General features: G+C 40.0%; 1 pseudogene; it reads left to right on the top strand.

The window, feature by feature from the left end:
- Nucleotides 1-779: 779 nt before the first annotated feature.
- Nucleotides 780-1,423, top strand: LOC118665814 (annotated as a pseudogene).
- Nucleotides 1,424-15,687: the final 14,264 nt, after the last annotated feature.

Below are 15,687 nucleotides of genomic sequence, written 5' to 3'. Positions count from 1 at the left end.
ATAAAAACATATCCTAGGTAGAGGATAAAAACAAAGCAAAACATGATGCTAATCAATAATTTATTATCTTCCTACTAAGTGTAGAGTAGACTATACCAAATTACACAGCCCTAATAGATGAATGCTTCTGTTATGTTGGTGAAACTTGATTTTTATCAGAAGCCTGGGGAGTTGGCCGGCAAAGTGACTTGACTGAATCACTCACTGCACAGGCCTATAGAAGGACCTACTATAAGCGTAGAAGCCGATGGTCTCGCCCTCTAGCAGTGACACGCAGTCTTGTGATATAACTGGTATTTTATTGACGTAAAGGTGCCCAGTATTCAATCTTGATTTGGTGGGATGGGCATCATCGGCTTCCCTGCCTTGGGAAATCAGTTGTTTTGGGTACAAACTGTGGCATGATGTTATTTTCTTCAATCATTAAGTTTTAAAAGTAAGGGTGACCGATTTTGCGTTGGCTGGAGCCGGCGGAGGAGGTGGCAGCGTTATCCCCGCCCTAACTCACCACGCCCCCTTTCCAGCCCGCGACGTGGCCCCAAAGCGAGGCGGTGTCGGCCACCGGATACAAGCGGCCCAGCCCGGGAGCCCCGAGAACCCCCCTAAACTGCAGCTGAGCACAAAGGCACCTGACACAAAGGCGGTGATGGGGTCCCCTTGGGCGGATTCGGGGCCCCGTGAGGCCAGAAGCCTCCCTGCTCCCGGGACCAGCCCAGAGGCCCGCGTCCTCCTCCCCGAGGTGTCCCGACTGGCCCCAGCCTTCCCCTCCGTCTCCCACGATGGCGAGCAGCAGCGGCTCCAAGGCCGCGTTCGTTGTCGGAGGGAAATACAAACTGGTGCGGAAGATTGCGCCTGGCTCCCCTGGGGACATTTACCTGGCGATCAGCATCACCCATAGCGAAGAGGTGTCAGTGACGCTGGAGGCTCAGAAGGCCAGGCTCCCCCAGTTGCTGTAGGAGAGCAAACTCCCTAAGATTCTTCAGGCGGGGTTAGCATCCCCCACAGATGGGCAGGAAAAAGACCACCATGTGCTAGTCCTGGGTTTCCTGGGACCCGGCCTGGAAGACCTCTCCAATTTCTGCGCAAGGAGGTTCACAATGAAAACTCCTTATGTCCACTGACCATATGGTCAGTAGAATGGACTATGTGCATACGAAGAATTTTATACACAGAGGCATGAAACCAGACAACTTCCTAATGGGCATTGGGCGTCACTGTAATAAGTTGTTTCCTTATTGATTTTGCTTTGGCCAAAAAGTACAGAGACAACAGGACAAGGCGACACATACCACACAGAGAAGATACAGATCTCACTGGCACTGCCTGATATGCTAGCATCAATGCACATCTTGGTATTGAACAGAGTCGCCGGGACGACATGGTATCATTAGGATATGTTTTGATAGCACCAGCCTGGCCCTAGCCGACTTGGCTCCGTGGATAGAGCGTTGGTCTGCGGACTGAAGGATGCGAATTCGATTCTGGTCAGGGGCACGTGCCTCCCGGGTGGGGGGCATGCAAGAGGCAGCCAATCAATGATTGTAATCATCTGATAAAAATTGGGTTACTTTAATAGTACATTTTACAAATTTATTTTAATTATTGGGGAAATATACTGATATTAAAATTGCTTATTTACACTTGATAATCCTAACTCTTGATCTTGTCCTTAGTAATGTAAAATGTATTAGTGTGCCTCTTTTAAAAAATTATACCAGTTTAATTTTTAAATAAAAATTTTTTAAATATATTTTATTGATTTTTCACAGAGAGGAAGGGAGAAAGAGAGTTAGAAACATCGATGAGAGAGAAACATCGATCAACCGCCTCCTGCACATCTCCCACTGGGGATGTGCCCACAGCCAAGGTACATGCCCTTGACTGGAATCAACCCTGGGACCTTTCAGTCTGCAGGCCAATGCTCCATCCACTGAGCCAAACCGGTTTCGGCTTAAATAAAATTTTTAATGTAAGTGCTTACTAAAGCATAAATTAAGAGCTATCCTTGTTTAATACCCACCTATGAATATCGTCAAAAGTGAAGAATGTTTCAAAATAACATCTTAAAATTTTTTGAATACTCTACCTATTTATATTAAAACTAGAGGCCTGGTGCACAAAAATTTGTGCACTCGGCATGGGGGGGTCCCTCAGCCCGGCCTATGCCCTCCCACAGTCTGGGACCCCTTGGGGGCTGACCACTTGCTGGCTTAGGCCTGCTCCCCGGGGGATTGGGCCTAAGCTGGCAATCAGACATCCCTCTGGCAGCCCGGCAGCCCTCGGGGGATGTCCATTTGCCAGCGGGGAGCAGGCCTAAACTGCAGTCAGACATCCTTAGTGCTGCTGAGGAGGCAGGAGAGGCTCCCACCACCACCGCTGTACTGGCAGCCATCAGCCTGGCTTGTGGCTGAGCAGAGCTCCCCCTGTGGGAGCACACTGACCACCAGAGGGCAGCTCCTGCATTGAGCATCTGCCCCCTGGTGGTCAGTGTGTGTCATAGTGACCAGTCATTCCCAGTCTTTCTGCTGTTAGGGTCAGTTTGCGTACTAACCTTTTACTATATAGGATAGAGGCCTGGTGCACGGGTGGGGGCTGGCTGGTTTGCCCTGAAGGGTGTCCCGGATCAGGGTGGGGGTCCCACTTCGGTGCCTGGCCAGCCTGGATGAGGGGCTGATGGCTGTTTGCATCTGGTCCCAGCCCCTTCAGGGTGGGGGTCTCCACTGGGGTGCCTGGCCAGTCTGGGTGAGGGGCTGAGGGCCATTTTCAGGCTGGTGGGCGACTGAAGCTCCCAACCTCTCCTTTTCTTTTTTATTCTGGGATTTATTTACCTTCTATGGCTGTCACTGGAGCTGAGAGCCAACTCCAGCTCTGAGGCCCGGCTCCAGCTTGAGGCCTCAGCTGCTGAAAGCAGGTATCTGGGGTTTGTTTGGCTTCTATAATTGAAACACTGTTGCAGCTCCAGCTCTGAGACCTTGGCTGGCTGAAAGCAGGTATCTGGGGTTGTTTAGCTTCTATAATTGAAACATAGTTGCTTTCGGAGCTGTTCCTTTCAGAGCTCAGAGCCGGGCCATGGCAAGCGGGGAACCTTGGCTTCCTCCATCACTGGAGCAAGCAAGCCTCCTGTTCACTTCAGCTGCGTGGCTGACGGCCACCATCTTGGTTGGCAGTTAATTTGCATATCGCCCTGATTAGCCAATGGGAAGCGTATCAGAGGTATGGTTAATTACCCTATTTGTCTTTTATTAGATAGGATTGCAGATCTATTATAAATAAAACATATAGCCTTTCTGATTATGTAAGCCATTTGTCTGAAACTGCTCAGAAGAAAGCCCAGTGAGAAAGTGTGAATAGTTCAAAATTCTTCACCATTTCAGAAAATGTTAAAGTTCATTTGTCCTTAAAAAATTAGTAGTATACCCCTGCATTCGAAAGTGATTATGGGCTGTCTGTGCCCTGGTCATTGAAAAAAAAATTAGTAGTATACTCATTTAAAAAGGAAATGGCAGCATTATCTAGATTTTGATTACAGAGTCTCTCTCTTTCTATGCCTGTTTTGGAAATAATATTTGAGATAACATCTCAACTGGGATAAGGCAAAATTTATAATAAAAAATTTCTAAAATAAGTAAACCACATATACAGTAAACCTTATATGTAAATAATATTTATACTTTTTAAGCATTTATTAAATAGTCATTAGCTAAGGTACTTTGTGAGGGCCGAAAGTAGGCAGATGACAAGATCCATGAGATTACAATCATACCAGAGAAATCTTAAATAATTAGAGAACACCATCATCATGTAAAACTACACACATTACATATAAGCTATGCATGCAGAGAGCTGAGAAATTAATGTGGATCAAAGTGATGAAAGATGAAATTTGAGTGGGCTTATGGCTTGAGTCAGATAGCCTGTATGTTGGGGGAAATGTCTATATGTGTTTATGTAGTATTAGTAAGAAATGGAAAATAGAAAAAAAGCAGAGAGGAATATCAGTAGATTAGTAAAGTGCTTTATCATAAAAGGTCATAATACCTAATGGGCTTTGAATTTGATCTTACGTACACAATGGAGAGAATTAAAAGTTCTTAAACAATGGAGTCAAAGTGTAAACCACCTAAAGTATGTATTAGTCTCATTCTTTATTCCTTTTACTTTCATACTTTTCAAACTCACCTACTAATAGATTTTGTTTCTAGTATCACTTGTTCCCATCACTGGTATAATCTTACCATTTTCTTTCAATTCTTGTGTGGCTTCTTTTTGGTAATTAAATATGGGTGCCCTTGCTATATTTTGGTTTCTGATATTAATGGTAAAATGTATTTAACTACATGTGTTTTTGTCTTCTAGCATAAAGAAACATCTAAGGAAGTTGAGTCTGCATTTCCTTTACATTCCCCTTCTGTTGATCATAAATAACACTTTATAATTGATCATGACTATCAATAAAAGAATAGTTTTATTTGGTTGAAAATAGAATAGTTGAATATTAGGATCTGTTTTATCATGTGTATACAGTTTCAGTTGGACTTAAGGTAAATATTCTTAAGCAAAATTCAGCACATTAGAAAATGTCTTTTTCTCTCATTGTTTTTTCTTCCTGAAAATGACAGTTTTTCATGCCCATGATGGAATAGAAAGCAGAAAATAAACTGCAGAAAATGCCCAAGACCTTCCAGGCATAAGAAACAATGGCCCCTCAGAGGAGAAAAGAGGTTCTGTCTGCATCAGGAAACTTAATGGAATCATATCTAAAAGCATTGATGGGGGCGGGGGGGTGATGGCGTCAGAGTATGTGGATATTTCTCCCACCTCCTCCCAGAATCTAACTGGAATTAGAATTAAACTGGGAAATATTCATCTTGAAATGCCAGCTGGAGACTGGCTGAAGAGGAGACTTTAAACAAGGACAGAAACCACCTTGAGACTGGTATGAAGGGTGATGATGGGAGAAGCACTGTCTGAGCTCCTAGGAGCAAAGGACCAAGGTGAGGAGGGTTCCCCAGGAGAGGAGAGGGGCTGGGACCCCCGGAAGGGCACCCCAGCCCGCACAGCCAGAGTGGGCAACAGCTGCTCATTCACCGACCAGCTGCGGTGAGGCTTCTGGGAGCCAGAGAGGAGAGCTGTTGGGAGGCAAAGCCACTTTTTTCAGAGTGTCACCCCCTCCCCCCCAACCCCCCACCGGATTTTCATTCCCAGACTGAGGAAAGACCGGGTGGAGGGAGTTGGGGAGAATGGCAGGAGGACAGCTGCCAGGATACCTGTGCTGAGTCATCCCCCACATAGAGCAGCAGCCACTTCTCCTAAGAGATAAAAGCCCCTCCCAACAGCTGAAGCCTGGGGAAAGGCAAATACCCTGCCCCCCAGGATACAGCTCACCTCACCCTAAGGAATCCTGCTTGCCCCACTTTCTGGAATCCCGCTAGCCCGACCCTGCACCATGAACCCAACTGAGGAGGCCGCAACCTCAGGGAGCAGCAGTCTCAGGCAACGTCAGTGGCTGGCTGTGGGGCGGAGACATCCCCCCTCATCCCTGGGAACCTGGCTGGCACTTCCTTCTCATGGGAGAGCTGAGAGAATCTCTTGGCTTCCAGCAGACCCAACAGCCTACCTAAGAGGGTCTCTGCCCTGCCAAGGTCAGGGAAATAGTCTGGGTACACACCCTCCACCTGCCGTAGGGCCCAGTGCTGCTAAACACCAACCTAGGAGCTCTGCTTGTCCCTCCCAAGGTGTAAGAAATAAGGCGAGCCCCCCGAGTCAGGGGTCCTGGTAGAACACAAAACATACTCGGGAGCCAGGCAGCAGGCAAACATCTTCACTTCTACATAGAAGGGTGCACACACATGTTGGGGAAGCACATGCACACTGGCAGGTGGTCTGCTAGGCTTTATAATCCCTGATGCATGTGACCTGTTGCTTACTCGTGATTGGAGCTCAGATGCACAGTCTTTCCTGATTGGCTAATTCAAGGGGAGGGGCTGGCCTTTGCTGTTTCAAGATGGTGGCCCCCAGGGGAGCTGCAAGCCATGTGGCCAAAATGGCGGCTGCCAAGTTACAGAGTCCAAATTGGTGGCTGTCTAAACTGTTCTTTGACGGAAAAGATGATTTGTTTATTCTCACAAAGGGCAGACAGGTCCAGGGAAAGCAGCCACAATATCGCTTATAGCTTTGAACAGGACACCAAAAGCCAAACTTGACAGCTTCTGACATTGCCTTGCACAAAACTACCTCCTGGGAGGCCTAAAATCAGCATGCAAGACAATTACCTTCCAGCAGCATAAAAGCAGGACCCCTCGCAGGCACTGAAATCTGATCAGATGAACTTCACTTGGTTGGTTTTTGTTTGTTTTGTTTTCTTTTTTCTCAATATTTTATTTTTTATTGCTTCAATATTAATTTTTTTCTCTTTTCACTCTTGTTTCTTTTATATCTCTTTTTTGCTTCCTTCTTTTTCTTATTCTATTTTTTCTTTTTTTCCTTTTCTTCATTTTTATTTACCTCTTTCTTTTCTTTTTACCTTCTCATTTTTCTCTTTCTTTCTTCTTGTCTTTTTTTTCCCATTTTCTTATTTATACTTTTTACTCTTATATTTTTCTCTCCCTTCTCTCTTTTCAGAATATTTTTTCTGTCCCTTTTTTCTTCTAGTATTCTTGTTATTTTACTTTATTATTGGTATTATTATCTTTTTCTTTCTTTTCTGTTCATTATTCTTGTTCTCTTTCCTAATTCTCTTTTCTTTTGTGGATGTTTTTGCTATTGTTTTCTGGATCTTTTGTATGATTTGTTTGTTTCCTGTGTATTTTGTTTTGTGTTATTTTTCCCTGTCAGCGCCTGTACAACAGCTCACATGACATGGTTGGGACTGAGACTCACAACTAGACAGCCTGAAGAGAGATCCCATCCATGACAACAAAAATCAAGACTCAATTACAACAGGAGAGCCCAAATAATCAACAAAAGGGTCACTGCTAGAGCATCAAGCTTAGGAGTTCAAGGAGAATGCACCAATGGATCTCACATGACATTTACTACAAAAGGCCAGCCCATGGAGACTGGTAATCACAGCAGGTATATCTAATACATAGGAACAAACACAAAGAGACAACTAAAATGGGGATACCAAGAAATAATCACTAAATTAAAGAAAAAGAGGAATCTCCAGAAAAAGTCCTAAATGAGATGAAGATAAGCAATTTATCAGACACAGAGTTCAGAGTAATGGTTATAAAGATGCTTCAGGAACTTGAGTACTACAAGGAATTAAATGGGAACTATAATGGAAACTACATCAGCATGAAAAAGGACATAGGTGCCATGAATAAGAATCAGGTGGAAATGAAGAATACTATATCTGATGTGTAGAACACACTGGAAAGAATTGAAAGCAGGCTTGATAAAGCAAAGGATTTAATCAGTGATTTTGAAGACAAGGTAGAAAAAAACACTCAACTAGAGGAGTAAAAAGAAAAAAAACACTTAAAAAACATGAGGAGAGTTTAAAGGAACTATGGGACAATATGAACAGAACAACATCCATATCATCGGGGTACCAGAGGGAGAAGAAAGAGAGCAAGGAATAGAGAACATGTTTGAAGAAATAATGACAGAAAAGTTCCCTAACCCGGTGAAGGAAAAAACAATACAAGTTCAGGAAGCACAGAGAGTCCCAATCAAGAGGAACACAAAGAGACCCATAAAAAGACACATTATAGTTAAAATGGCAAATGTAAAGACAAAGAGAGAATCGTAAGGGCAGCAAGAGTGAGGCAGTCAGTTACCTATAAGGGAGCTCCAATAAAGCTGTCAGCTGATTTCTCAACAGAAACACTACAGGTCAGAAGGAAATTGTTTGAAGTATTCAAAGTAATGAAAAGCAAGGATGTGAAATCAAGACTACTTTATCCAGCAAAGCTATCATTCAAAATAGAAGGTGAAGTAAAGAGCTTCCTAGACAAAAAAACAAAAACAAAACAAAACAAAAAACTAAAGAAGATAATTACCACCAAACCAACATTTCATGAAATACTAAAGGGACTGTTGCAAGAAGAAAAAGAAAGAGAGAGAACGAGAGAGAGAAAAGAATATAGGCATAAAGAATTTAAAAGGCAATAAATAAGTACCTTTCAATAATAACCTTAAACATAAATGGATTAAATGCTCCAATCAAAAGACATAGGGTAACCGAATGGATAAGGAAACATGACCCATACATCCATTGGTTACCCTATGTCTTTTGAATATATATATATGTACTGAGCCACCTCAGAACAAAAGAAACACAGGTTGAAAGTGAAAGGATGATGGTAAAAATATTTTCCAAGAGAAAAAAAAAGCAGGGTTGGCAGTACTTATATCTTACAAAATAGACTTCAAAACAAAGGTTAAAAGAAGAGACAAAGAAGAAAACTACATAATACTAAAGGAATCATTCCAACAAGGGGATATAATCTTGGTAAACATATATGCACCCAATATAGGAACACTTACATATATTAAAAAACTCCTAGAGGACTGTAATGCAGAGATAGACATCAATACAGTCATAGTGGAGAATTTTATTTTATTTTTTAAAAATATGTTTTTATTGATTTTTAGAAAGAGGAATAGAGAGAGAAACATTGATTGGCTGCATCCTGCATGCCCCCTACTGGGGCTAGAGCCCTTAACCTGGGCATGTGCTCTGACTGGGAATTGAACCTGTAACCTCTTAGTTCATGGGTTGACCCTCAACCATCATCTGGGCATAATAGGGAATTTTAACATCCCATTGACATCAATGAATAAATCTTCCAGACAAAAAGTCAATAAGGAAACAGTGACCTTAAAGAAGACACTAGATCAGATGGATTTAATTGATATTTACAGAACATTTCATCCCAAAGCGACAGAATATACATTCTTCTCTAGAACACATGGAAAATTCTTAAAGATAGGCCACATTTTAGGACACAAAACAAGTCTGTACAAGTTCAAGAAGATTGAAATTATATCAAGCATTGTCTCAGATATCAATGGCATGAAGCTAGAACTCAACTATAATAAAAATACACAAAAATATTGAAAAACATGAAGGCTAAATAGTAGTCATTAATAAATGAATTGGTTAAGAATGATGTCAGAGAGGGAGGAAATAAAAAACTTCCTGGCAACAAATGAAAATGAACACACAATAATGCAAAATCTATGAACCACAGTGAAAGCAGTCCTGAGAGGGAAGTTCAGAGCTCTACTTCAAGAAACAAGAAAAATTTCAAATAAACTATCTAACCCTACAACTAAAATAATTAAAAAGAGAACAACAAGAAAATCCCAGAGTAAGTAGAAGGAAGGATATAATAAAGGTCAGAGTAGAAACAGATGACGTAGAGACTAAAAACACAGTACGAAAGATTAATAAAACCAAGAATTATTTCTTGGAAAAGATAAATAAGATTGATCAGCATTCAGCCAGACTCATCAAGAAACCAAGAAAGAGGACTTAAATAAATAAAATCAGAAATGAAAGAGGTGAACTAACAGTTGACACCACAGAAATATAAAGGATTGTAAGAAAAGACTATGAGTATCTTTATGCCAACAAACAGGATAATCTGGGTGAAATGGATAAATTTCTGGAAACATACAATCTCCCCAAAATCAACCAGAAGAAATCAGAAAATCTGAATAGGCTGATAACTAATACAATTGAAGTAGTAATCAAACAACTAACAGCAAACAAAATTCCTGGGCCAGATGGATTTATAGATAAGTTTTATCAAACATTGAAAAACGACCTAATACCTATCCCCCTCAAACTATTTCTTTTTTAAAAAATATATATCTTTTATTGATTTTTTACAGAGAGGAAGGGAAAGGGATAGAGAATTAGAAACATCGATGAGAGAGAAACATCAATAAACTGACTTCTGCACACTCCTTACTGGGGATGTGCCCGCAACCAAGGTACATGCCCTTGACGGGAATCGAACCTGGGACCCTTTAGTCTGCAGGCCGATGCTCTATCCACTGAGCCAAACCGGTCAGGGCCCTCCTCAAACTATTTCAAAAAATATAAGAAGAGGGATGATTTCCAAACTCTTTAACAAGGCCAAAATTATCATGATTCCATAACCAGATAGATATATTACAAAGAAAGAAAATTAGAAGCCTATATACATGATGAAGATAGATGCTAAAATCCTCAATCAAATAATACTACATCAATTTCAGCAATACATTAAAAAGGTCATACACCATGAACAAATTAGAAATATTCTGGGGGTGGATTCAGGGCTGGCACAATATTTGCAAACCAATAAAGGTGATACATGACATAAACAAAATGAAGCATAAAAAGCACATGATCATATCAGTAGATACAGAGAAAGCATTCCACAAATCCAGCATAAAAACTCTCAGCAAAGCAGAAAAAGAGAGAACACATCTCAAAATAATAAAGATCATATATGACAAACCTACAGCCAATATCATACTCAGTGGGCAGAAGCTAAAGCCATTTTGCCTAAGAACAGGAACAATACAGAGATGTCTGCTCTCACCACTCTTATTCAACATAGTACTGGAAGTGCCAGCCACAGCGATCAGACAGGAAGAAAACATAAAAGGCATCCAACTTGGAAAGGAGGAAGCAAAACTGTCATTATTCACAGATGACATGATATGTACACAGAAAACCTCAAAGACTCCACAAAAAAAACCCTGCTAGATTTAATAAATGAATTTGGCAAAGTAGCAGGATACAAAATTAACATCCAGAAAACAATGGCATTTTTATACACCAATACTAAACTCTTTTTGAAAGAGAAACTAAAAAAACAACAACACCTCACTTACTACTGGAACGAAAAAAATAAGATACCTAGGAATAACCTTAACCAAGGAGATAAAATACTTGTCCTCAGAAAACTATAGGACATCAAAGAAAGCAATAGATGAATATGCAAATAAGTGGAAGCATATACCATGGAAGAATTAACATCATTAACATGTCTATTCTACCCAAGCAATCTATAGATTCAATGTCATCCTTATTAAAATATTGCAGTTTTAAAGCAAATATTCCAAAAACTTATCCTAGGGCAAGAGAAACAAAGGGAAAAATAAACAAATGGGACTACATCAAACTAAAAAGTTCCTGCACAGCAAAAGAAACTTTCCTCAAAAGAAATATTTCTAAAATTCCTCAAAAAATTAAAAATGGATCTGCCATTTGACCCAATGATCCCACCTCTCAGACACTATCTTAAGAATCCTGAAACACCAATCAGAAAGAATATATGCACCCTATGTTCATAGTAGTGTTCTTTACAATAGCTAATATCTGGAAACAGACCAAGTGCCCATCAGGAGATGCGTGGATAAAAAAGCTGTGGTACATTTACACAATGGAATACTATACAGCTGTGAAAAAAGATCTCTTATCCTTTGGAACAGCCTGGGTGGACCTGGAGATTATTATGCTAAGCGAAATAAGCCAGTAAGAGAAAGACAAATATCACATGATCTCATTTACATGTAAAATCTAATGAACAAAATAAACTGACAAACAAATAGGTCCAGAGGCATGGAAGCATGCAACAGCCTGACAGAACTCAGGAAAAGAACAATCAAAACTTATATGCATAGTCCATGGACACAGACAATATTCCTGGTGAAGGCCAAGGGTGGAGCTGGAGCTTGTTGGAGAGGGGCAAGTAGGGGGGTGGTAGATGACATCTGTAATACCCTCAACAATTAAAAGGAGAAAGAAAAAGAGCTGGCGAAAGGCCACTGCGTTCCTTCATTTTGATTCTTTCTCAGTACCTGAGACTCAACTGTGGAAATATGAGTCGGCATGTAACACCAAGACTCGATTGGAGTTCAATACTAGTAGAAGATGAAGAATCAGACCAGCCAGTTGGAGCCATGGTTGACTAGCAGCCCAGGGATGACCAACCTCAACAAGAGGAGCCACCCACTGAGAGTCAGGATATTACACCTGATGAAGAGAAAGCAGACGCAGGAGCACCTGAGGTTCAAGGGACTGACCTTGAAGCTGATCTTCAAGAACTGGCGAAACCAATGAATGAGTGGGGCTGAGAGTGGAGATGATCCTGAAGTCATCGGGCATGCTTGCGCAAATCCAGAGCCCATTGAAATGCCAGAAACAGGGGAAGGAAAACCAGCCATTTAAAGGAAGATGATCTGAAGACACAGATTATTTTTATGTTGGATACTTCACTGTTAAAGTTCTCTCAATAAAGTTTTACAGCATTAAAAATAAAATAAAAAAGAAAAACATGTGGGAGGGAAATAAATAAATAAATAAATGCATTCATGCAATGATTGTGCAGGATTCTCAGTGCACTGGGGGTGAATCAGGACCATGTAAAAGTGTGTGCATTTGTTTTTTTGAATGATGAACTCTAGGTTTCACAACTTACTTTTATTCACAGCTAACACGTAACTACCATGATAAGAATATCTTTTATAACTCATTCTCTTAAAAGTAACTAGACTCAAAATATTTTAAAAGTTGTTTTATAATAACTAAATAGTTTTGTTTCTGTAAACCAAAAATTATAAATAAAAATCACCATCAAGTATAGCCACTAATTCTAAGGGTGTGATTAAAAATAATAGGAAAACACTTTTTTACTGGATTTAATTTAAAAGCCCATGTTATCATGGATGTAATGCACAGAAAAAACAATTTAAAAAAAAGAAAACTAGATTTGTGTTCATTTTACAAGTCTTTAAGACTAAAAATAGCAGATTCAATTAAAAGATTTATTAAGAACCCAATACAACTCTTTGTACATAGTAGGTACTTAATAAGTGTCTGTTCAAAGATGGGTCATTCTATAATCACAAGTAATAAATATATTCCTAAATTTTATGTTTTATATTTGAAACAGGAACTTGGTGCCCTCTAAAAATTATTTACAAAATGAGAATAGAACATAAACATTAATAACAGGCCATAAATATCCATAATTTGGTCATTTCAAATGGGAAGCAGGGCATAAAGTCTGTCTAATTAAAATGAAAAGTGCTATTATGAAGTTAGCACATGAATAAAACAGAAGCCCAGTGAAAAAGTATTTTAATATACTATAGATATTCTATAGTGTTTGATACCAACAAGCTAGGATCAGGTTGGGTCTATAGCTGCTTAGGAAGGAACCTAGTTAATTGAAATATTGAACAGTAGGAAATAGCACTCAGTGTATTAGCGTCAGCAATTGGAAGCTATGTTTGTTAGAAATAACCATGTCATTAATGTCCTGGGAACATCAGTGACCAGAGGTATAAAGCATCATTTTTTTTTCAAGCTGGAAAAAGTTTAGAAATCAACCCCTTTATTATCCAGTTTAGGGAACTAAGAAATCAAGTGAATTGAACATGGCCTGTAGCTGGTCAGCAACTCACAGCTTCTGATACCCAGGCTGGCATGCTTTTCCACATTAACAGGATTATTAAATAGAAAATATGTTTACTGAGACCACAAATATCACCAAACTAGAATGGAGGAATGGCACAGGCTATCACTTTAAATTAGAAAATGGAATCTCCTTGGTACAAATTACTGATAAATTAAGAGGTCAAATAGTAAGAATGAAGCTCAATTGGCAAGAATGTATGGAAATTCAAATGGGCAAAATAACAGCTTTAAAAAAGAAATGCAGTGCCAGAAGCCGGTCCATCCTTGCTGCTTGACACAGTCGCTGCAGAGAAGAAACATCTACACAGCATATGTTTCAAGGGACTTGGCATATATGGCATACTGTTCTTAATATGTTTGCCCCCCTTCTTGGCGCTATGTGTTTTAACCAAGGTCACCTCTCCGAGAAAGGTTGTTTCCCCAGGTAGGGATTTTTCCCTGAAGTTAGGGAGGGAATAAAACCCCTTAACTAAATGCCAGGTGGGTAATTAATCACTTTAACTTCGAACAATCACCCTTAAGCTACATAATCTTTACTCCCTGGAATGGAGATAAGAAACGCCCTAACCTTTGCAATAGAAATTGACAGGATTAAAATCAACTGGTATAAATACAGATGTAACAAGACAATAAAAGACAGAACTTGGCTAGAGATCCTGGCTAGGCTGCTGATCAACTGAACGCTGTCTCCATGTCATTCCTTCTTCGCCGACTCCGTCCACACCTTTGGGGACCCCTGGACCTGCTGGGGTTGGACCCCCAACAATGCAGTGAAGGATGGCCAGGTAGGTAAACAACTGACTATGAGTCAATAAATAGAAAAGTGTGAATACCAGGTTTATGCATGAATACTAAGCAAACAGGACTCATGAGGTAATTCTTCTAGTTTATTCTCCATTAATCATCCATTTACTATATAGTATTATGAATGCTAGAGTTACAGAAGGCTCTGGAGAGATTATAGGGTAGGGAAAGAAGTGCCTGGGAATGGTGATCCTAAAAGGTGGACCCTTAAAGGGAGACTTAACAGCAGACTCCATGAAAAGACTGTACACGGAGTTGGGTAACCACCATTTAAAATCTCCGTTTTATATAGCATATAATGAAATTGATTTAGAACCGAAGATTATGAGTCAGATCTAAGTAAACTCTCCAGATGGCCTGAGGTGTGTAGCCCACTTTTAAAATGTGAGTGATATATTGAGCGATGAGCTTCTAAGAAGTCATTTGAAAAAGCAGATGGATTCTCCTGATTCGGTAGTAATATGATCTTATGTGAAAGCAGAGAGGTGGTATTAGGCAACCAACTATTCTTTGCTTCCTTTAGATTCCCAGTGGGAAAAGAGGGAGAACAAGTTGGAGCTGAAGTCTGAAGGGTGGAGCTCTGTTTCTGCTCACTCACTTCAGCTCCCATTAGTCTCTCACCTCCTTCGGTTATTTTGTTAAAATCAACAACACCAGCAAACACATTTACTGAGTTTTCACAATGTGCTAAGTGTTTTATATTCATGACTTGCTTTCTACTAACTTGTGCAAGCTACTTACTTTCTCTGTGTTTTGCTTTCTTTATTTGTAAAGTATGGAAAATAATAGCATCTACTTATGATGATAATCATAATAAATGAAAAATACTTAGAAAGGGTCTTTGAAGTAAGTACTTAATTAATAATAGTTATTATTAGCTCAACAAAAAAAAATCTTTACAAGTAGTGGTTGCTCCTACTTACTCCTCCATTTTACAGATAAGCAAATTGAGACTCAAAGAGTTGAGTTAGCTTATTTAAGATTATAAAGCTGGTAACAAACAGAATAACCACTTAAACTTCCAAATCTTGTGTTTTTTTTAACCTTTATGCCATGTGGGTCCTCCCCTTCTAGGTATCAAAGCTGCAGCCACACCACATTAAATGTCCCTGCTTTGTGGATCTCTACGTTGAACATACCCTGAGCTTTCAAATCTCTTTATTTGCCTTTTGCTCATTTTATTTCCTCTGTCTGAAATCACCTTCCTCCTCTCATCTTCACAGAGTTAATTGCTTGTCTGTGTTTCTTTAACACTTATCTCACATACAGCACTTATCACATTATCTCATAATTTGTGTGCCAATGAAAAGTAGCATTTAAGATGCCAGAGTCTCTTTTAAGGGCTTCACAAGGATGCATTCACTGAGTCCTCTCAATAACCTGAGGATGTTTTTATTGATGAGACATATAAGGTTAAGTAACTTGCCCAAGAACAGACATGCAAGAAATGATTA

The sequence above is a fragment of the Myotis myotis genome, unplaced genomic scaffold (assembly GCF_014108235.1).
Source record: "Myotis myotis isolate mMyoMyo1 unplaced genomic scaffold, mMyoMyo1.p scaffold_m19_p_11, whole genome shotgun sequence".
Classification (NCBI taxonomy): Eukaryota; Metazoa; Chordata; class Mammalia; order Chiroptera; family Vespertilionidae; genus Myotis; species Myotis myotis.
The sequence above is the reverse complement of the archived record's forward strand: the minus strand, read 5'-3'. Positions and strand labels throughout refer to the sequence as shown.